Raw genomic sequence first — 24,205 nt, 5'->3', positions numbered from 1 at the left:
TATCAGACACTTTTATCCAGAACGAGGAGCAATTAGGGTTAAGTGCCTCGTTCCAGGGTACGTTGACAGATTTTTACCTAGTCGGCTCGTGGATTCAAACCAGCAACCTATCGGTTTCTGGCCCAATGCTCTTAAGAGCTAGGCTACCTGCTACCCCATCATTTTTCATACAGGTGATCAAAATATATATTACTTCTTAAACCCATATACAAAATGATATTGTTCTACTTCCAAGGCCCTTGCTGTTTAGAACATATCTTACTGCAAACATTATTAAAAGGCTCACAGTATGACACGTTCATCTACATTTTTTTGACTTTATTGAAAGGTGTCAAAACATTATTACAAAATGCATGAATTTAGTTTCTAATATGTCTTGTTTGGCTGGTTGATTATGTATTTCATAAATGGATCACATTTACACTTGCAATAAAATACATGTTCCCTTGCCCCATCATAAATCAAAACGTATCATAAAATCAAAACAGCTAGAAAAATAACGCCACTGTCGGTAAGAGAAAAATGTACAAATGGAACATGTGGACAGGCCTTGTCTGGCTTATAGCCATACAATTAAACAAGTTAGTGTGAGCAAAGTTATAACGTCACACAATTACTGTATCTTATACCACCAAAACCTACACTACACATTCAAACAAAACAATTATTCAGTTTACAGCAATATCTTTTAAATGTGATTGTTTTGGTGGCTTCACTTAGGGGAAAATCAGGCAAATGTATGTTCTTTTTGTAGAATAATATAAATTAAAATCTTAATTTAACATCTCGCAACAATCTAATTCTTTCCAGAAACACACTTTCATGGTGTTCCATTGGTTCTAATATACCTATATGACTTGAGATACATCTATCACACAGTGGCAATATTACATTATATAATTCAACAAAATTACAGCACAACTTTTAAAAAGCCAAACTATGGCAATATTACATTTTAGAATTCAACAAAATTAAATTTTAAAAAGCCAAACCATGGATTAAATTAAAGTAAAACTGTTTCAAGGAAATCACCAAAGAACATTTCTGACAGCAGATCTTTTTTATATATGGATTCTATGTTTACAGTGTGTGTAAACTTGTGTGTGAGAGACTGATATGTGTGTGAGAAAGGTCTGTGTGAGACTGATGTGTGTGTAAGCATAGGTATGTGTTACGTTCTTGGGAAGTTCAACGTTTGTCATTTCCATTACGTTGCTGTCCTCTTCAGCTCCTTCCTAAAACACATGAGAAGAGAGAGGTTACACACAAAACACATTCCAAACAGTAGCAGTGTGTTCCAGTGTGGTAGTGGTTGTTTCCATTCCTTCCTAAAACACATGAGAAGAGAGAGGTTACACACAAACACATTCCAAACAGCAGCAGTGTGTTCCAGTGTGGTAGTGGTTGTTTCCATTCCTTCCTAAAACACATGAGAAGAGAGGTTACACACAAACATTCACAGTAGCAGTGTGTTCCAGTGTGGTAGTGGTTGTTTCCATTCCTTCCTAAAACACATGAGAAGAGAGAGGTTACACACAAACACATTCCAAACAGTAGCAGTGTGTTCCAGTGTGGTAGTGGTTGTTTCCATTCCTTCCTAAAACACATGAGAAGAGAGGTTACACACATAAACACATTCCAAACAGTAGCAGTGAGTTCCAGTGTGGTAGTGGTTGTTTCCATTCCTTCCTAAAACACATGAGAAGAGAGAGGTTACACACAAACACATTCCAAACAGTAGCAGTGAGTTCCAGTGTGGTAGTGGTTGTTTCCATTCCTTCCTAAAACACATGAGAAGAGAGAGGTTACACACAAACACATTCCAAACAGTAGCAGTGTGTTCCAGTGTGGTAGTGGCTGTTTCTCTAGTTTGCTCATTAATATGAAGACCCCTTAAATGACTTACTCTGATGTTACAGAAGTGCAGAGAGGTCTCAAGTCTTCTGGAAACCTTTCCAAGAGTTCTCAGAGTCAGTGTCAGAAGCTAAAACAGAAATAAGACCTCAATGTTAGAAAGAGACTGATTGAAAGATAATAAGTTCAGGTTAATTACCAAGTTCCTAATGCATGGTTCACAGTAAATAAAACCTTCCATATTAATTAAGTCTACATCAATTAACATTATCTTTGAACCAGCATCACAATCTACAAGGAAAAGAGACAACCACACTCTAAAATGGATACAGTCAAACACAAAACAAAAAAGTCTGTGATATTTTCAGAATAGCAAACAATATGAACCGAGGTACTTACTGCTGGCTGGAACAAAGCCTGAAACAGAGATAAACATGGCGTTATTATTGACTGATAGCTTGCTTTATTTGAATACAACAAGAGAATATAATGTTTGAGAGTATTCCAAATCCTCTATTCCTTCTGCAGACTTGACATGAAGGCTATGTGACAAGATTCTTTATTTACACAAAACAGATTAAAATCTAAACATACTGTACTTCTACCATCACCACTATACTATTGCTTTTAAACCAGTACTATGACCTGACTACTACTTCTAAACTACTAATTAAATCCCTGCTGATAATATCTTTCCTTCTTTCCTCATTCACCTTTCTTACTCTTCTTCTTCCAAATGACGACCCCAACAACATCAACAATGACCAGGAGGAGAGCTACCACCCCTCCAATGATGGGGGCTGGGTCATCTGTAATCATCAGAACAGAGCATTCAGACTAGTGCAACATAACACATTTCCATCTCAAATGAAATCCAAGCAGCATTCCCCTACATGTAAAAAGGTCAATGAGAACATGCAGTCAGAAAGGTAGCTTTACTGAGCAGATGAGTGAATTTAAATGAGGCTTATTGGGCACATTCAGTAGGAGGGTTGGCTATAGTGTATATTTGAATCTTTCTCCCTCTTACCCCTGTTGGTCTGGATCTCAGACTCAGTCAGAACCTTGATGAAGTCATCCTTGATACCAGTGACCTGAACAACACACTGATACTTGTTGTTCTTCCACTCCTCAGGCGTCACTCTGAGGTGGGTGCTTTTCTGGAAGGTTCCATCATCGTTGTGGAGAATCTCTCCATGCTCCACATCTTCATGCTGTTCTTGTCCATCTTTCTGCCAGAACACCATGACTCCACTGGGATAGAAACCTGTAGCGTGGCAGGTCACTGGAGAAGAGGGGGTCTTCTGGAGCAAAGACACTGATGGAGGGGCTGGAGAGTTCAGACATTTCATCGGTGTTATTTTGAAATGAGCGCAGACTAAAAGCATCTACATCTATCCAAATTATACCATAAATGATGATGATTTCTGTAGATTACACAGAATCAGTAAAGATAAAGGATGTTGGTGGTATAGATGATGTCACAACAATATGGTGCATTCTGGATCATTAACCAGACATATTTCACTGTTGTTCCAGAATCTCTCAATGTTCCTAAGTGACACATCTATAATTATGTAGTACTGGACTGAATTCACAAATCAAAAGATAGATTTCAAGTGTTGCATATATAAAAGGACAAATGAAAGTGACATTTCTGAATGTTTACCTGTCCTCAGAGTGCTCTTCCCATTGACCACCTGCTTCTTCAGGCACTCAATGCAGGTCTGGGAGAAGTAGGTCTTCCAGAATACCAGTCTACTGATGTCACGGTTCCACTTATCCCGCATGACATCAGCTTGCTGTTTAAGAGCTTTCCAAGTTAATGTATTCATGTCGTACACTAGGAAATCCTCCCCATTATAACCCAGCTGCCCAAAACCCATCTCTCTGTTCAGTCTCATCATCCCATGAGCAGCCATATATGTACTGGAGAACGTGGACTCCTGAAAGAGAGAGAGAGTCAGCAACACGGTGTAATCTGTTCTCCAGATTCAGTCTGCCAGTGGGATCTCTATCATCATGTATTAGATTGTGTGTGTGTGTTCCCCAGATCCTGAGGGTGACAGGTGTGTGTGTGTGTTTCCCAGATCCTGAGGGTGACAGGTGTGTGTGTGATCCCCAGATCCTGAGGGTGACAGATGTGTGTGTGATCCCCAGATCCTGAGGGTGACAGGTGTGTGTGTGTGTTTCCCAGATCCTGAGGGTGACAGGTGTGTGTGTGATCCCCAGATCCTGAGGGTGACAGGTGTGTGTGTGTGTTTCCCAGATCCTGAGGGTGACAGGTGTGTGTGTGTGTTGTTTCCCCAGATCCTGAGGGTGACAGGTGTGTGTGTGTTGTGTTTCCCCAGATCCTGAGGGTGACAGGTGTGTGTGTGTTCCCCAGATCCTGAGGGTGTGTGTGTGTGTTCCCCAGATCCTGAGGGTGACAGGTGTGTGTGTGATCCCCAGATCCTGAGGGTGTGTGTGTGTGTTCCCCAGATCCTGAGGGTGACAGGTGTGTGTGTGTTTCCCCAGATCCTGAGGGTGACAGGTGTGTGTGTGTTCCCCAGATCCTGAGGGTGACAGGTGTGTGTGTGTTCCCCAGATCCTGAGGGTGACAGGTGTGTGTGTGTTCCCCAGATCCTGAGGGTGACAGGTGTGTGTGTGTGTTCCCCAGATCCTGAGGGTGACAGATGTGTGTGTGTTCCCCAGATCCTGAGGGTGACAGGTGTGTGTGTAGAGAGTTCCCCTGATCAGCTCCAACAGCAGAGCCCACAGGGAGTCACTGGGAGCTTTGATCCATTAGAGCAGAGAAGCAAAACATATCATCATCATTTACATTTACGTCATTTAGCAGACGCTCTTATCCAGAGCGACTTACAAATTGGTGCATTCACCTTATGATATCCAGTGGAACAACCACTTTACAATAGTACATCTATATCTTTTTTGGGGGGGGAGGGTAGGGGGGGGTTAGAAGGATTACTTTATCCTATCCCAGGCATTCCTTAAAGAGGTGGGGTTTCAGGTGTCTCCGGAAGGTGGTGATTGACTCCGCTGTCCTGGCGTCGTGAGGGAGCTTGTTCCACCATTGGGGTGCCAGAGCAGCGAACAGTTTTGACTGGGCTGAGCGGGAATGCTTCCTCAGCGGTAGGGGGGCCAGCAGGCCAGAGGTGGATGAACGCAGTGACCTTCTTTGGGTGTAGGGACTGATCAGAGCCTGAAGGTATGGAGGTGCCGTTCCCCTCACAGCTCCGTAGGCAAGCACCATGGTCTTGTAGCAGATGCGAGCTTCAACTGGAAGCCAGTGGAGTGTGCGGAGGAGCGGGGTGACGTGAGAGAACTTGGGAACATCATGTTCTGCTCCTCTGCTTCTCTCTAGTGTCCCATCAGATCAGAGAGACACTCAGAGAGACTGAGGAGACTACAGCTCTACTGTGGGGGACAGAGGGGCAGCACACAGCTGGGCAGTGTGGATAACACACACATACATATGCACACACACACAGCATGGAAGCCCCAGGGAGAAGACTAGAGGGACTGACTGAGGTATTGACTGAGAAATTAAACATGCATCTCAAGCAGAGATCAGAGAGATCTGACTTTCACCAACCTGCCATTCAGGTAATTTGAGACTGACCGTAACAATGACATACTATACATCCATAAAGATGCTCATAGTTTTATTCCATTTACAGTAGTGGTTTGGTCATCATCTGTCCTTCACACACTTAAAACAGCACACAGTAGTTTTAAAATGAATGCTGTGCTGGTGTCCAGGAGTGGGACCATACATACAGTAAACATAAGCAGAGAAACAAAGGAGGCCATGTTAGATGCTTTCTAACACTGAAATCAGATAATGATGCTGTGGGGTAAGTGTGTGAAGGAAACAGAAACAGGAAGTAGGGACAGATCTGTACATCCTGGATATTCTAGATCTGTAACTTTAGTGGTCACTTCTCTAATCCTGATTAATTCTTGTCTCCTAGAATAAGGGATTTTGACAGTTTACACAAACAATGAATCAGATGAGGTAAAGATGAAGGACTTACCTCCACGTTGGTTAAAACTCTGCTTTAGAATATCGACGTCAGCTTTGAAATCATGCTGGGAATGCAAGAATTTCTCTCTCTCCCTCTCCCAGTACTCTGCGTCTGCCTTGTTCATCCAGACCTGTTCGGGCACTACTTTCTGGATGTTGCTGTCATAGAGAACCATCTGAACACCATCCACCATCCCCACAACCACAAACTCTGGGAAGTTGGTAACTTTAGAAGACGCAGTGTAGAAATACTTCAGGGAGTGAGTCACTAGGGGGAAAAAGTAAATGTTAATGTTGAATTCTGAACAGATAATTGTATTTCAAAGTCATGTATTTCTGATATTTGATATTTCAGTGGATTCATTACATGTGATAAACACAAGTGAAAACATTGCATTCCTTCCAAATGTACATGATATGGTCCCATGTGGTTTAGTTGGTAGAGCATGGTGCTTGCCACGCCTGGGTTTTGGGTTGGAATCCCACCGGGGACCAGTACGAAAACATATGCACTCACTACTGTAAGTCGCTCTGGATGAGAGTGTCTGATGAATAATGTAAGTACATTGATAATAAGAAGCCAAAGACCACCATCACTGTAAGACTGATAGATGACACTAATCTTTAGCAACTTTACATTTGACATTATACTGTATTCATCCCCTGATAGGAACTACCAAGTGGTTTATACTATTTGATTCAGTTCACACTCAGCTAAAAAATTGACTTTTATGACAATTAAATATAATCCACTAATAAACTAAGGGGAGAAAAATCCCCAAAACACATATTTACATTTTCTTGATTTCTGTAGGAATAACACTGCAGAGTCCAAGTGCAAAACCTGTCATTGTTCACAGTCCTCTGGGGTGATGCTGACATCATATTCAGAGAGGAAGGTAAATGGTCAATTCTGTTTCTCAAAAGTGGCAGAATTGACTGTTTAACCTATTTTCTGAATGTCAGTAGCACCCCAGTGTTGTTACTGAACAAGCTATAGGCCGATGTGAGTAAGACTTTTAAACAGGTTACTTACTGAACAAGCTATAGGCCGATGTGAGTAAGACTTTCAAACAGGTTACTGAACAAGCTATAGGCCGATGTGAGTAAGACTTTTAAACAGGTTACTTACTGAACAAGCTATAGGCCGATGTGAGTAAGACTTTCAAACAGGTTACTGAACAAGCTATAGGCCGATGTGAGTAAGACTTTCAAACAGGTTACTGAACAAGCTATAGGCCGATGTGAGTAAGACTTTCAAACAGGTTACTGAACAAGCTATAGGCCGATGTGAGTAAGACTTTCAAACAGGTTACTGAACAAGCTATAGGCCGATGTGAGTAAGACTTTCAAACAGGTTACTGAACAAGCTATAGGCCGATGTGAGTAAGACTTTCAAACAGGTTACTGAACAAGCTATAGGCCGATGTGAGTAAGACTTTCAAACAGGTTACTGAACAAGCTATAGGCCGATGTGAGTAAGACTTTTAAACAGGTAAACACTCGCAAGGCCAACGGGCCAGACGGAATACAAAGGTACATTCTCAGAGCATGACGGCCAGCTGGCAAGCATCTTCAGACTTTTTCAACCTCTCCTTGTCCCAGTCTGTAATCCCAACATGTTTCAAATTGACCACAATTGTCCCTGTTCCCAAGAACTTCAAGGTAACCTGCCTAAATTATCGTCCCGTAGCACTCACATCTGTAATCATGAAGTGCTTTGAAAGGCTGGTCATCAGTACATCACTGCTGCTGAGCTCCCTGCCAACCAGGTTCTAACCTGCTATATTTATTATCACAACATGCTATGAAAAAGTCATAGTTGTATCAAAGTGGAGTGTTTTTAGGGAATCTCTTCAACTAATGACAGGGCTGTATCTGGAACTGCATGTTGAAGATAGGAGATTGTGTGGTCTATTCATTCTATACTATTCCAATCTATCTGACAGTCATATTTGATCTACACAATACATTTATATCTGAACATTTTGTAAATAGCCATTCTCCTGAATGTCCGTTGCCCTAGGTGTACTTAATCAAGTCAAACCGATTAAATGTTGTACAGATACGTATAAATAAGTTGAGATGCTCAACTACTGTATGACTCGTTCAACACGCCACTGAAAAGGTTGAAAGCTGCAATTAAATTGTATGATACCTGCAAATACTGTAGAGTAATTCAAAGCCATTTGTAAACATTGTAAACAGAAAATTGGATACTTAGCATAGATAACTTTGAACCTCTTTGTCCATCTGAGCACAAGTGTTCTTGTTTCAAACACGCGCTGTACCACTCGGGGTCCGGGCTGTATAATAACCGGCCGTGTTCGGGAGTCCGATAGTGCGGCGCACAAGGGCAGGGTTTGGCTGGGGTAAGCCGTCATTGTAAAATAAGAATTTGTTCTTATTAACCGATTTGGGTAGTTAACTAAAATGTTAAATATTATTATTTTTTTTTTTTTTTAATATCTTGAAAAGGGATAATTTACACAGAATACAAACTACACTGAAAAAAATATATAAACACATGTAAAGTGTTGGTCTCATATTTCATGATCCGTAATAAAAGATACCAGAAATGTTCCATACGCACAAAAAACTTTTCTCTCGAATTGTGCTCACAAATTTTTTAACATCCCTGTTAGTGAGCATTTCTCCTTTGCCAAGATAATCCATTCACTGGACAGGTGTGGCATATCAAGAAGCTTGTTAAACAGCATGATCATTACTAGGGCTGCACGATATATCGGTGAACATAACAGAACTGACCGATATTAGCTAAAAATGGAAACGTCAGTATTGGCCCGATGTGTAGTTTAACGCTGATGTGCAATACAGATGTAAAATCTGACGTGCATACCTATATAACATAGGTACATGACGTAATGACACCACGTAAAATTTTGTGCTACAAGTGCAACACAGCATTCCAAACCTAGCCCACAATGTCTGCTGTGTGGATCAAGCAGTCAACAAGTCAAGCAGTCATTTGAAAGAGTAACATTTCAGCGAGACAATTCAAAAGGCAAAATCCAGTAACACCAAGATAATGGAATTAATTTCCCTTGATAATCAACCGTTCTCGGTCGTGGGTGATGTTGGCTTTCGCGACTGGTCGAGCACCGGAGTTACACAGTAATAGTCACTGCTATTAGCTTCACAACACACTATGGAACGCCATTTGGGTCTTTGCGTGTCAAAAAAGATACACGTCAAATAACACTATTTGACGAGTCAAATAAGCTTTTAATTTGACATGTCAAATAACACAATTCTATCATAGAATGTTGTGTGTTCTGAATTTCATGTGTAAGCCAAGCGCCACTACTATGTTAACATTAGAAGCCTCCTCCCTAAGTATGTTTTATTCACTGCCCTAGCACACTCCACCAATCCGGATGTCCTAGCCATGTCTGAATCCTGGCTTAGGAAGACCACCAAAAACCTTGAAATTTCCATTCCTAACTATAACATTTTCTGACAAGATGGAACTGCCAAAGGGGGCGGTGTTGCAATCTACTGCAAAGATAACCTGCAGAGTTCTGTCCTACTATCCAGGTCTGTGCCCAAACAAATCGAGCTTCTACTTTTAAAAATGCCCCTTACCAGAAACAAGTCTCACCGTTGCCGCTTGCTATAGACCACCCTCCGCCCCCAGCTGTGCCCTTGACATCATATGTGATTTGATTGCCCCCATCTATCTTCTGAGCTCGTGCTGCTAGGTGACCTAAACTGGGACATACTTAACAAACCGGCCATCCTACAATCTAAGCTTGATGCCCTCAACCTCACACAACTTATCAATGAACCTACCAGATATAACCCCAAATCCGTAAACACGGGCACCCTCATAGATATCATCCTAACTAACTCGCTCTCCAAATACACCTCTGCTGTTTTCAACCAAGATCTCAGCGATCACTGCCTCATTGCCTGCATCCGTAATGGGTCTGCGATCAAACAACCACCCCTCATCACTGTCAAACGCTCCCTAAAACACTTCTGCGAGCAGGCCTTTCTAATCGACCTGGCCAGGGTATCCTGGAATGACATTGACCTCATCCCGACAGTAGAGGATGCCTGATTGTTCTTTAAAAGTGCCTTCCTCACCATCTTAAATAAGCATGCCCCATTCAAAAAATGCAGAACCAGGAATAGATATAGCCCTTGGTTCACTCCAGACCTGTCTGCCCTTGACCAGCACAAAAACATCCTGTGGCGTTCTGCATTAGCATCGATTCGCCCCCGTGATATGCAACTTTTCAGGGAAGTTAGGAACCAATATACACAGGTAGTCAGGAAAGCTAAGGCTAGCTTTTTTAAACAGAAATTTGCATCCTGCAGTACAAACTCTAAACATTTCTGGGACACTAAAGTCCATGGAGAATAAGATCACCTCCTCCCAGCTACCCACTGCTCTGAGGCTAGGAAACACTGTTACAACCGATAAATCCACTATAATTGAGAATTTCAATAAGCATTTCTCTACGGCTGGCCATGCTTTCCACCTGGCTACCCCTACCCTGGTCAACTGCCCGGCACCCTCCACAGCAACCCGCCCAAGCCCCCACCATTTCTCCTTCACCCATATCCAGATAGCTGATGTTCTGAAAGAGCTGCAAAATCTGGACCCCTACAAATCAGCCGGGCTAGACAATCTGGACCCTCTCTTTCTAAAATGATCTGCCGAAATTGTTGCAACCCCTATTACTAGCCTGTTCAACCTCTCTTTCGTATCGTCTGAGATTCCCAAAGATTGGAAAGCTGCCACGGTCATCCCCCTCTTCAAAGGGGGAGACACTCTAGACCCAAACTGCTACAGACCTATATCTATCCTACCCTGCATCTCTAAGGTCTTCGAAAGCCAAGTTAACAAACAGATTACCGACCATTTTGAATCACACCGTACCTTCTCCGCTATGCAATCTGGTTTCAGAGCTGGTCATGGGTGCACCTCAGCCACGCTCAAGGTCCTTAACGATGTCATAACCGCCATCGATAAGAGACATTACTGTGCGGCTGTATTCATCGACCTGGCCAAGGCTTTCGACTCTCTCAATCACCACAGCCTTGGTTTCTCAAATGATTGCCTCGCCTGGTTCACCAACAACTTCTCTGATAGAGTTCAGTGTGTCAAATCGGAGGGCCTGTTGTCCGGACCTCTGGCAGTCTATGGGGGTGCCACAGGGTTCAAATCTTGGGCCGACTCTTTTCTCTGTATACATTAATGATGTCGCTCTTGCTGCTGGTGAGTCTCTGCTGGTGAGTCACTTCATACTCGTCGCCAAACCCACTGGCTACAGGTAATCTACAAGTCTCTGCTCGGTAAAACCCCGCCTTATCTCAGCTCGCTGGTCACCATAGCAGCACACACTCGTAGCACGCGTTCCAGCAGGTATATCTCACTGGTCACCCCCAAAGCCAATTCCTCCTTTGGTCGCCTTTCCTTCCAGTTCTCTGCTGCTAATGACTGGAACGAACTGCAAAAATCTCTGAAGCTGGAGATTCCCATCTCCCTCACTAGCTTTAAGCACCAGCTGTCAGAGCAGCTCACAGATCACTGCACCTGTACATAGATGGGCTGTATACAGATGGGCTATCTACCTCATCCCCATACTGTATTATTCTGCTCCTTTTGCACCCCAGTATCTCTACTTGCACATCCATCTTTTGCACATCTACCATTCCAGTGCTTAATTGCCATACTGTAATTACTTTGCCACCATGGCCTATTTATTGCCTTAATTCCCTTATTTTACCTAATTTGCACTCACTGTATATAGACTTTTTGTTTTGTTTTTTTCTACTGTATTATTGACTATGTTTTGTTCATTCCATGTGTAACTCTGTGTTGTATGTCTCTAACTGCTATGCTTTATATTGGCCAGGTCGTACTAAAAGTCTGCAAACACTGGCCAACAATGATGTGCTTACAATACCGCGTAGGTAATAAAGCATTATTTGTTCGACCGCAACTTCTGGGGTAGCTAACTAGCTTTAGCTTGGTACCTAGCTAACACCAATACAACCAGCCTGAAAACAATGACCAGTAAAAATTGCAGTCATTTTCATTATTCTTAGCAATGATTTAGGAATCCTTGTGAGTAAGTTTTAGCTAGGTAGCCACTTGTTGTTCACCAATTGAAACTGAACTTCAGTTCATGAAAATAAATAGCTAGCCAGCTACTTAACCCTGTTGCCCAACGCTAAGGTTATAAGCAGCCAGCTAGCTTCATCTGGCCAGTGACGCTGGACCAGACCGGGTTATGTGTGGTGAAGCTAGCCACAATAAGGATTAGGCACAATAGTGGAATTTGCTGTTTGCCTTCTAAATAAAAGCACCTCTTTGAAAGGGATGTAGATGGTTACAATTGGTGGAATCATGCCATATTTAGACAAGATAATGTTAAACAAGGTTGGAATGTGAAGCAATGAAACGGGGTACTCCGTGACACCCACAGACTGTGAAGAGTTTAAGCAAATATTAGTGTTGTAGCTCTTATCGTGGGACTGTGACTGTGTGAAATCAGCTCCCCAGTCAGCCTATTGTGTGTATTGACATTCATATTGCACTGTACAGCTTTACCTAAGGATTGGGGATCAATGAAATGGGGTATCAGTCTAATCAACACCCAATATATTTTTTTACAACGTCCTCCTCAGAGTTATCAGACTCCAAAACATCAACGCAGAACTGTTTTTCCTTAAGAATAGTGTTCAATACACATAGATTGACAATAAATGTGGCTCAATTCAGTTGTTTCAGAGTCCCACAATAAGAGCTACGATGATAATGTTCTCTGGGTGTCACTGAGTACCCCATGTCATTGATCCACAATCCATAGGTAAGGCTGTACAGTGAAATATGTATGCCCCCAATGCAATTCTAAAGTATAACACATCCAGTGTGATCAACAGATTTTTGTTAAATTGACAAATTATTGTATTTTGTTGATTTTATATAACAACATTCCAACCTTGTTTAGCATGATCTATTCAATGATGGCATAATTCTACTATTTGTATTAATTTGCATCACTGTCAATGACATACTTTTATTTTGAAGGCTAACCGCAAAGTCCACTATTGTGGCTAATCCTTATTGTGGCTAGCTTCACATAGATGGGTTCGATCACCATTAATCAAATAAGAACTGTCTTATAAATTAGGGTTAATTAATATGATGACACCTAGCTAACTATAGCTACTGAAACAGATGTCGTTTTGCTATGTTTTTGGGGAAGAACATTGTTTGCATCCATGAGCTAACTAGCGTTTTTTTATGACCAGCACTGTAGGTGCCCGAGACAACTTTACCAGCATCATAGCACACGTATCGATGAATCGTTGTGACATATGAAAAATTTGTCATTGTGTAATCAATGTGTAATAACTACGTAAAAAATGTATGAACGCATTCAATTATTATGTGACGTGCAGTCATATTCAGGTCCCATTATTTGACACGTCAAATAGTGTTATTTGACACGCAAAGACCCAAACGCCGTTCCATATTATGAGAAATCCTGGTTGAGAATGAAACGACTGGACAACGAAACAGCAAGTAAGTGAAAGAAAAAGGTTTTGATGATGTTTTACTGGTAATGGGGACATGCGTAAATGCCAACAAAATAACTTTTTGGTCACTGAGATGCAGTGCCTTAGACCGCTGCGTCCATGTGTGTGTGTTAACTATTTAACTGTACTAGAATGCTTAAAAGGACACAACATTTTTAAATATCGGTTTCGTCTTTTTCTGGCAAGGAAAATATCAGATATCGGCCATAAATGTCATATCGGTGCATCACTAATCATTACACAGGTGCACCTTGTGCTAGTGTCAATAAAAGGCCACTCTAAAAATGTGCAGCTTTGTCACACAACACAATGCCACAGATGTCTTAAGCTTTGAGGGAGTGTGCAATGGGCATGCTGACTGCAGGACTGTCAACCAGAGATGTTGCCAGATCATTTATTTATAATTCCTCTACCATAAGCTGCCTCCAACGTCGTTTTAGAGAATTTTACAGTACATCCAACATGCTGAAACATGAAGTGATGGCAGGGGATGAGTGACAATGGGCCTCAGGATCTCATCCCGGTATCTCTGTGTATTCAAATTGCTAGATTAAATGCAATTGTGTTTGTTGTCCGTAGCTTATGTCTGCCCATACCATAACTCCACCAACACCATGGGGCACTCTGTTCACAAGGTCAGCAAACCGCTCCCCCACACAACACCATACATGTGATCTGTGGTTGTGAGGCGAGTTGGACGCACTGTCTAATTCTCTAACATCTGTGGCATTGTGTTGTGTACCAAAACTGCACAATTTTAAGTGGCCTTTTATTGCCTCCAGCACACTTGTTCGGTTCGCCTAGCTGACTTCCGTACTGACCACAGGCCCTGGCTGTGCAGACAAAATAATAGACCTCATTGTCATATAATTCCTAGAGGGAAAAGTTTGCAGAAATCATATTGAAATCAGAACAATTTTATTTAAAGCTGCAACATAACTTTTTGGCAACCTGACAAAACCCACATAGAAATGTGTGTTTTAGATCTGTCACTCATTGAAAGCAAGTCTAAGGCCAGAATTGGCTGGGAGTCCCACACCACAACAATCATGGATCATCAGACATGCTATTACTTTTAAATGTGGTACTCCTACCAAAAATGAACCCTCAACGAAACAACTGAGCACTGAGAGCTTGTCCCGACTGCGTGCAGTGTATAATGTGGTGGTTCACCATCACAGCAGTAGATGGGATGCTAGTACAAGACGGAGAAGGCTTGCACTGATGTGGTCATTCCATCATATAGTAACCCTGGACATTTTCCATCATTCAAGATACACCAAGTAATTAATCATGATCTGATGATAATATCAAACTGCCCCATACAATAGCCAGGCAAATTGTGTTGTAATAATAGGAATAGGTTAAATTGGTATTGAATTGGGTCTTAGACCATTGGAAACAAAATAAAAGCATAAGTTGTATGTGTATTCTCTAGCTGCTCTTTTAAATAATTGTCAGCACATATTTCAGAGGCGTTTATCCTCTTTCAAATGCCAATGTGTAGTTTATTTCCTGTGATTGGTCTGGACCTTAGCCAAGGCTCACTTGGGAGGACATAGACAACCCTTTTTGAGCGAACAACTGTTTGAATGTTAAATGACGAGACAGAGGCATTGATGCTAGTAACCAGTCTTGTTCAGTATATTGCAATACATCCGGGTATTTCAAGCACACCGGTAAAAACACTGGAGTTGCAGTAATTAACATTTACCAACAGATGGCATCACTGTGCCATCTTACACCTATAACATCTTTCCTTTTATAAAATAGGACAGGAGCTGTCAATTCACTAACAAAACAAACCTAGTAATAATTTCCAACATGAACAGTTTAGTAATTTTATTATATTTTATTTTTCAGGTAACAACTTAACACATTTTGATACTCTCTTCACTTTTATCTCTGTCTGTCAACAATCCCTAATGGGAAACCTACAGATTAAGTATTTTTGGTGGCTGGGACAGATGCCCACAGCGTGAAAAGACAGGGGGCTTGTCTGCGAGGACTGCGGGTTCCCGCACAGGCGTGTCACCTGACTGTCTAAGGGGAGTATTGATGGGCGAGGGAGCGGCCGACCTGTGATCCCCTGGCTCTTCGCCCAGTGCCTCAGGCCCCATGTGACTTGCTGGGGTTCTGTCTTTTGTCATGCGACCCCTTTGACCATCAGGGTTCTGAGTAGGTGCTGGCTCAGCAATCCGAAGGTCAACCCTGTTACGACGGTACCGTGATCCATTCACCTCGACCAAGTAGGAGCGTGGTGCCACTTTCTGTACACAGGATCCGAGTCTCCAGAGGCCTGTCCGGTCCCCTGGTAGTGGCTTCATCCGCAACGTTTCACCCACCCTGAGCTCAGGTAAGTCTTTTGCTGATTTGTCATAGATGAACTTGGAGACCTGTCTTCTGTGACGTAGCTTCACCAGCACGTCTGTCACCACACATGGCTCCAGGAGAGTGCTGGCTACTGGCAGAGCTGCTTTTAAGCGCCGTTCCATGAGGCGCTGGGCCGGGCTGCTATCCATGCCTTCTGTCGGGGTATTGCGCCACTGCAGGATTGCTTTCCAGGCATCTTTGCCCTCTCGCAGAGCTTTTTTGCAGAGGTTCTTTGCGATTTTGACTGCGGACTAAGCCTTCCCATTAGCTTTTGGGTGTCGTGGTGATGAAGTGACGTGCTCGAATTCTCAATCTGCAGCAAATTTTCGGAACTCAACTCCGGAGAATTGGGGTCCATTGTCTGAAATTACCCTATCTGGCTGGCCATAGCGGGCAAACTGAGCCTTACAGCATTTGATTGTTGTCTCTGCTGAGAGGTCGGGGAGGAGGTCAATCTCCCAGAAGTCTGAGTAATGATCGACTACCAGCAGAAAGTCTTTGCCACTGTGCTGGAAGAGATCTAGACTTACTATCTGCCAGGGGCGCATCGGAAGCTCGTGGGACATCATCGTCTCTCTCTGTTGCTCAGTGGCATATTCATTGCAGATTGTGCATTTACTGACATAGTCTTTGATTTCACTCTGCATTCCTGGCCAATACAGTGTGTCACGTGCTTGTCTGTAACAGGCCTCACCTCCTATGTGACTTGAGTGCACGCGCGCCAACATCTCAGGGCGCAGAGAGCGGGGAATAACGACTCTCTGACCCTTGAATATTACTCCGTTTTGAACACTGAGCTCCTCTTTGACTGGCCAATAATCTCTGACGGTAAAGCAGTTTCTTCCTTGCAGTCGGGCCAGCCCATGAGAATGACAGACCTCAATGCCTGGAGTTGCTCGTCCCTGTCTGTGTGCTGTCTGATTTGTATAAGGTGCTGGTCCGTGACATTGAGGTAGTCAGCCTGGTTGATGTGTTCAACATCCACTTGCCCTGTTTGTAAGCTGCACACTGCGTGTCGTTCATGCATGGAGCGTGTGTGAGTGCCTGATGCAGTAGCCCTGCTGAGCGTGTCACTCACATACATCTCTGGCCCTGGCTTATACACCACCTTGAGGTTGTAGTTTTGTAGGGCCAGTAGCATGCTCTGCAGTCGTTTCGGGGCATTCAGGAGAGGCTTGCTGAATATAGCAATAAGGGGCTTGTGATCTGTCTCTGCGGTAATATTGTCGCGCCCGTACAGATAGTGGTGGAAGCGTTGGCATGCAAACACAATGCTGAGGCACTCCTTCTCTATCTGGGCATAGTTCTGCTCTGTTGGGGTGAGTGCCCTAGAGGCGAATGCCACAGGCTGGCCCTCCTGCATGAGGCAACAGCCAAGTCCATACTGGCTTGAGTCACTCTGAATCGTGACAGGTTTTGACACATCGTAGTATCGCAGTACAGGTGTCTCGGTGACCAGTTGTTTTATTTCCCTCACCGCTGCGTCATGTTTTGGGAGCCAATGCCAGATGGTGTCCTTGTCCATGAGCCTCCTTAGTGGCTCACACACTTCAGAGAGCCGCGGTAGGAACTTGGCCAGGTAGGTGACGAATCCGACGAAGCGCTGCACCGCCTTCACGTCAGATGGGTGGGGCATTTCCAAGACAGCCTTCACTTTTTCAGGATCCGCCTTCAATCCAGTGGAGGACAAGATGTGCCCATGAAAGCGGACCTCTGGCACTTTAAACTGAAGCTTTTTTATGCTTAGCCTTAGCTTGACCTGTCTGCATCTGACCATCTGGGCCAGCAGCTTGGCGTCATGGTCACATTCTGCCTCCTCATCACTGTCCACACAGCCCACTACGAGGATGTCATCTGCTATGGGTTCCACGCCACTGAGTCCCATCAACAGCTCATGCTGTTTCCGCTGATACACCTCTGGAGCCACGGAGACACCAAACGGGAGCTTCAACCACCTCTTCCTGCCCCAGGGTGTCCAAAAGGTGGTCATGTAGCTGCTGGGCTCGTCGAGCTTGCACTGCAGGAAGGCATCTCTGGCGTCCACGAGCGTGAAGACTCTGGCCTTTGGGAGCTTGTAAAGAACATCCTCCAACGTGGGCATAATGTAATGTGAGCGTCTCAGAGCCCGGTTGAGGTGTTTAGGATCAATGCATATCCGTAGCTTGTCTGGTTTCTTGACGATGACCATATTACTTATCCAGTCTGTAGGCTCGGTGACGGATATGATGTGGCCATCTGCTTCGTATTTGTCAAGCTGAGCCTTTGTAGCTGCTTTCATGGCCACTGGTACATTGCGGGCTGCACACTGGACAGGCTGGATTGCTGCATCCAACTCAAAGTGGACTTCGCCGGGAACTGACTCGACCGGTGCGTTGAAGACATCATGGTACTTGCTTAGGAGTGTCTCCTTGCTCAGGGGCCCAGCCTGGACATTATCTATAATGTTAAGATCAGCTGGGATGGTTAAGTTAATAAGTCCAAGGCGCTCGCATGTAGAACCTGACAGTAATGGCTGTTGACTAGCCTCAACTATTTCAAACTCAAGGGTGTGTTTCTGGCCACGTAAAACACACTGTCACAAACAGGCCTAAAGAGGTCATGAACTGTTCTGAATACAGTTTCAGCTTGGTGCTACTCTGTGTGAGTTTGTCTCTGGGCGCGAGCCTCCTTTTGTCTTTAAGGCTCATAACGTTACATGTGGCCCCTGAATCTAGCTGGCATTTCTGTGGTTTATTATTAAGTAGCAAAGTGACAAACCACTTTTGTCCTTTTGCTCTCACTGCCCCTATGCACTCGCTAGCATATACATCCTCTGTGCTGTTGTTCCCTTCATCTGTCTTTGTTTCAATGGAGTGCACTTTACCCTCCTTTCTCTTGCTTTTCATGCAGACCCTTGCGAAGTGATTAGCTGTACCACAGGATTTGCATATTTTTCCATAGGCTGGGCAGTATTCTTTTCCTCGTCCATGAGAAATGCCACAATATCTGCACGTATTGGGGTTGTCTGCTGCAGAGTTGGCTGTAGTATTAGCATTAGCTGTGGCAAAGGGGAATTTCTTTACTGGCTGCCTGAATGTAGCATTGACATTGTCCATATGTTGTCTTTCTAGTTCCATGGACCTTATCCGTATATCAGTAAGCTCTGCTGCATGGCATGTCTCCACTGCCAAGACCAGCGTCAGGTCACGTTCTCTCAGCAAACGTCTGCGGGTGCCCTCATCAGTTATGCCAAGCACTAGCTTATCTCTGATCAGTTCATCTCTTAAAGCACCATAGTCACATGTAGCTGCCTTTTCCCTTAGCCTAGTGACAAAGCTGTCAATGGACTCCCCGTCCTCCTGTTTGCAACAACCGAAAACATAACGCTCGTAGATAACGTTCTTTGCTGGCTTGAAGTAATGTTCAAGAATAGCTGTAGCGTTACCTTGCTGAGCTGCTGTTAGGTTCAGGTTGTGTTTGTATACGTGTCGGCATTCTGTTCCCATTATAGTCCTCAAAGTGGCAGCCACTACCTCATCGTCCTTTTCCTGAAGTCCCGTTGCTAGTGCATAGTCCTCCCATTCACCTCTAAACGTATCCCAGTTTGTGCTCCAGTCTCCGCTAAGCTTCATAACGGCGGGAGGGGGAATGTTCGCTGCCATGTCTAACCGGTGCTAACAACACTGAAGCTAACTAGCAACTCACTCTAGCTAAGGACAATTCCGGCATCCGGCGAGGTTTTACTCAAATAAGCATTTTTCAGTGGGTAAACCAGAACAGGTGGCTCGAATTTGCGGAATGCATGGTTAGTTATCCGACTCTGACACCATGTTTGAATGTTAAATGACGAGACAGAGGCATTGATGCTAGTAACCAGTCTTGTTCAGTATATTGCAAAACATCCGGGTATTTCAAGCACACCGGTAAAAACACTGGAGTTGCAGTAATTAACATTTACCAACAGATGGCATCACTGTGCCATCTTACACCCATAACAACAACGGTCCCGTGTTTGATGCGCACCCGAGTGCGGACAGTGTTCACACCAGCCCAAACAAACCGAACAAAATTGTTAAACGCACCAGAATTCGGGGAAAAACGCCCCCAGTATTGGTGTGAAAGCCCCCTAAGAAGCGGTAGATATGGTCTATGTGCGCCATTTCTATGCTTCAAGTGCTCAAGGTTAACTTTCGGTTTTGGTTATAAACTTTCGGGTTTGGTTGTACACCAGCTTCAAACAGATGAAAGTACAATAGTTTTGGTTAAAGAAAATATATTTCACAGCGGTTTAGATGGTACAATGATTACCTACACTATAACGTTACTGGCTTGTTTTGCCACAAACTGAAATTAGGCGAACTATTAAAACATTTGAAACCAGGAAATGGCGGAGCGATTTCTGCATTGTGCATATTTCAATTATAATTGTTTTATCTGTCATTGATTCGGAAGAAAAATCTTTTAAAGTTTGTAAAAGTAGAAACGCCTAATGTGACGATAATAAGTAAATACATAGGCCTATTAGGCCTTATAATAACTAAATCGTCTAGCTACGGGGAAAAATGTATCTCTTCCTAAATCTACAATACATACAACTTTATACTGACCAGCAAATGTTTCATGAACTTCCACTATTCCCAGGAAGATAAGGATAAAACTCTTCATGTTGACGTCGGTCTGTCAATTATTAACGATCTGTTTGTTGTCTCTGCCAATGTTTCCGTCTTGGTGTGTTCTGAACATATAACCTGATAATACGGCAAAGACAGTACAGTATGAAGATAGGCTAAAACTGCTTCTCCAATAGAAATCCCCGATCACACTTGTAGGCGATTTCATGGCGACTTTTGCTAGTTAAGCTCATGCGCAGAAACACGTCATCGGGTCTCACGCCGAACTGTGCCGTCAACTCAACGGCACTCCTTCAATATAAAGTCGTTTTTGACGAAAATAAAAGCGTCTCAGTTTGTTACTTTAACAAAGGATAAGTAACAACATATTCAAATACTTAAGAAATTGTCTCGAATCTAGGTGGAGACTTTAGATTTCGAGAAAATTAACAACTAAGTTAGAAATGTTCACTTCTCTAATTGACTTCTCAAACGCCAAACCCCGGCCTGGTCTACTTAGTTTGCTCCCCAAGCGTTCCCGGAAGTCTTGTGATGTTGCATCTCTGGGTTGAGAAACTCTGAATATAGTTCGCAGTTGTTTGTATAGCGTTGTTGAGCCAATTAAAATTTAGGTAGCTCAAACGTCAGTAAAATCCGGGTGGAACCACAGCAGAGGTTGACTTACGAAACTAAAGGTAGCCTAAATTGTATCAATTCTGATTGGACCTGGAGCTGGGGGTCTAGATATTTTAATTAACTTTGATAGGTTAGTCATTGCAACGCTACTAGTTAGTGTATGCCCCAATAGGTGTTGAGTGCATTCAGCTACCGGTATGAGAGGCCTATAATTAACCAACGTAAGCCTTTTCTTTTGTCTTTTTCATTTTCTAGGCTAAATATATATAATCTTTTGTCATAGCAAATGTTTTTTTGATTACATGGTATGGTTTTAATTAGATTTTACTGAAATTATGCAATCAACAATATTCCAGTGCAAATTGGACAGCAAAGATATATTCAGAAAGTATTCAGACCCCTTGACTTTTTCCACATTTTGTTGAGTTACAGCCTTATTCTAAAATGGATTAAATAAAAGAAAAAGATCATAAATCTACAAACAATACTCCATAATGACAAAGCGAAAACAGATTTTTAGATTTTTTTGCAAAATAAAAAACCCAACTTATTTACATAAGTATTCATACCCTTTGCTATGAGACTCGAAATTTAGATCAGATGGACCCTGTTTCCATTGATCATCCTTGAGATGTTTCTACAACTTCATTGGAGTCCACCTGTGGTACATTCAATTGATTGGACATGATTTGGAAAGGCACACACCTGTCTATATTAAGTCCCACAGTTGACAGTGCGTGTCAGAGCAAAAACCAAGCCACGAGGTCGAAGGAATTGTCCGTAGAGCTCTGAGACAGAACTGTGTCGAGGCACAGATCTGGGGAACGGTACAAAAAATGTCTGAAACATTGAAGGTCCCCAAGAACACAATAGCCTCCATCATTCTTAAATGGAAGAAGTTTGAAACCACCAAGACTCTTACTAGAGCTGGCCACCTAGCCAAAATGAGCAATTGGGGGAGAAGGGCCTTGGTCAGAGAGGTGACCGAGCTCTGACAGAGCTCTAGAGTTCCTCTGTGGAGATGGGAGAACCTTCCAGAAGGACAACCATCTCTGCAGCACTCCACCAATCAGGCCTTTATGGTAGAGTGGCCAGATGGAAGCCACTCCTCAGTAAAAGGCACATGAAATCCCGCTTGGAGTTTGCCAAAAGGCACCTAAAGACTCTCAGACCATAAGAAACAAGATTCTCTGGTCTGATGAAATCAAGATTGAACTCTTTGGCCTGAATGCCAAGCGTCACGTCTGGAGGAAACCAGGCACCATCCCTACCGTGAAGCATGGTGGTGGCAGCATGCTTCACCGCATGCTTCATGTGGGGATGTTTTTTAACGGCAGGGACTGGGAGACTAGTCAGGATCGAGGGAAAGATGAACGGAGCAAATTACAGACAGATCGTTGATGAAAACCTCAGCACGCAGCCAAGAGAACACAGGAGTGGCTTCGGGACCAGTCTCTGAATGTCCTTGAGTGGCTCAGCCAGAGTCCGGACTTGAACCCGATCGAACATCTCTGGAGAGACCTGAAAATAGCTGTGCAGCGACTTTCCCCATCCAACCTGACAGAGCTTGAGAGGATCTACAGAGAAGAATGGGAGAAACTACCCAAATACAGGTGTGCCAAGCTTGTAGCTAGGGTTGCCAACTTTCTCACTACCAAATATGGGATAAAAGGTGGCATGCCAGTGCACGGTGCCACGGCGGTGTGGGTACGGTGTTGTGTGAATGAATTTCAATTAGAAAGGCAAAACATTTTATATTCCATTTAGTCTATAGCTTTACTAAAACTGTATCATTATGTAAACTTATGTGAATAAACCTCAAAATAAATTATGAAAGAAATCACAATTTGGACCTTTGCAGCAAAAAAAACCCAAAAAACATTTCAAATGCAAAAGCGGAAAAGAGGGGCATGAGTCACTCACGAAGTCAAATTTTTCCATGGATATTTTTTGCTGCTCTTGACTGATTCAAGAAGTCCTTTGTCCTTTTGCATAGCCAGAGAGAAGTCCTTACATGACAAGTCACAGTTCACAGATATTTTAAATACATTTTTGATCAGCTCTGTGCTGCATCTGTTTCTTGAGTCTGACCATTTAATGGTCATCAGAGAGAAAATCCTCTCTACAAAGGCATTTGAGCCTGGCACACTGAGGACAAATGAGAATCCTGAACATGTTGATCAAGTTGGCTTTCCCTAGGTTTTGGAAAACTGCCACCCACTTCTCCCTGGTGGATTTTGTGGTATCCTGTCTGGCTTCCTGTATTTCCTCCCAGCTAGCACAACACTCTTCATAGAGTTGGTCCATACTGACTGTCTCTGTCATTTTGAGGGCAACCACTTCAGTGAAGGAGAGCTCCTCATAGAGGCCGATCAGTTTCACCATTACATTTTCTGGTGAGAAATCAAACCACTTGTCAATGTATGTAATGACAATGTCATGGAACTTCACAAAGTCCTGTTGCTGCTTGGACCTTTGTGCTGACAGTTGTTTGTCCATCAGCTGCTTGGTCTGGTATCCAAAAAAGCTGTCCTGTTTCCACTGAAACATCTTCATTTTGAACTTTTGGACTTCCTCGTAAACATCTGTTGTCACCTCCAGCTTTTTTACGAGTTGGTCAATAACACACCCCACGTTGTGGAAAAAGCACATAAATCTCAGCAGCTTCTGTTTTTTCTTCAAACTCAAAAATACTCTTCAGTGCCACAGGACAGGTCTCCCCAAGGGACCTGAAATATGATGTAAGAGCTGGCCAGCTTTGCAGGAGACGATTTACAGCTGGATAAAGAGAGAGAGCCATCGTGTGCAAACATGTCGCAGAATTTCACGCCACTCAATGTCAACAAAGGCAAAAAATGCACGCAGTTCCTCTCTTCGGGAAGCAGATACTGAGAAGGGGCTGTAGATCTTTAAAACAATTGTCTCAATATCCACTGACAGCTGATCGCAGGCGTGCTTGCAGGCATTATGAGCTATGTGAGCTGGGCAATTAACTTTCAGAATGCGATTGTTGGCACTGCTCAATAACTGGTAAACAGAGTGGTGTTTTACAAAGTTGACATTTGCATTATCTGCTGCATAGGCTGTGATGTGTCTAATATCTAGTTCATGCTTTTCCAAACAGTTCATCAGAGCTTGATGCATAACA

The 24,205-nt window shown here is 43.3% G+C and overlaps 1 pseudogene across 1 annotated transcript; it reads right to left on the bottom strand.

Annotated features, from left to right (window-relative positions):
* Positions 1–303: 303 nt before the first annotated feature.
* LOC106569960 (H-2 class I histocompatibility antigen, Q9 alpha chain-like) lies at positions 304–20,689 on the bottom strand (annotated as a pseudogene). Its single transcript, XR_006758883.1, has 8 exons — positions 20,419–20,689; positions 5,892–6,149; positions 3,524–3,800; positions 2,885–3,184; positions 2,568–2,663; positions 2,254–2,271; positions 1,907–1,984; positions 304–1,235 (listed from the first exon to the last, which is right to left on the bottom strand). The product of XR_006758883.1 is annotated as an H-2 class I histocompatibility antigen, Q9 alpha chain-like (transcript).
* Positions 20,690–24,205: the final 3,516 nt, after the last annotated feature.

The sequence above is a fragment of the Salmo salar genome, chromosome ssa14 (genome assembly GCF_905237065.1).
Source record: "Salmo salar chromosome ssa14, Ssal_v3.1, whole genome shotgun sequence".
Lineage (NCBI taxonomy): Eukaryota > Metazoa > Chordata > Actinopteri > Salmoniformes > Salmonidae > Salmo > Salmo salar.
The sequence above is the reverse complement of the archived record's forward strand: the minus strand, read 5'-3'. Positions and strand labels throughout refer to the sequence as shown.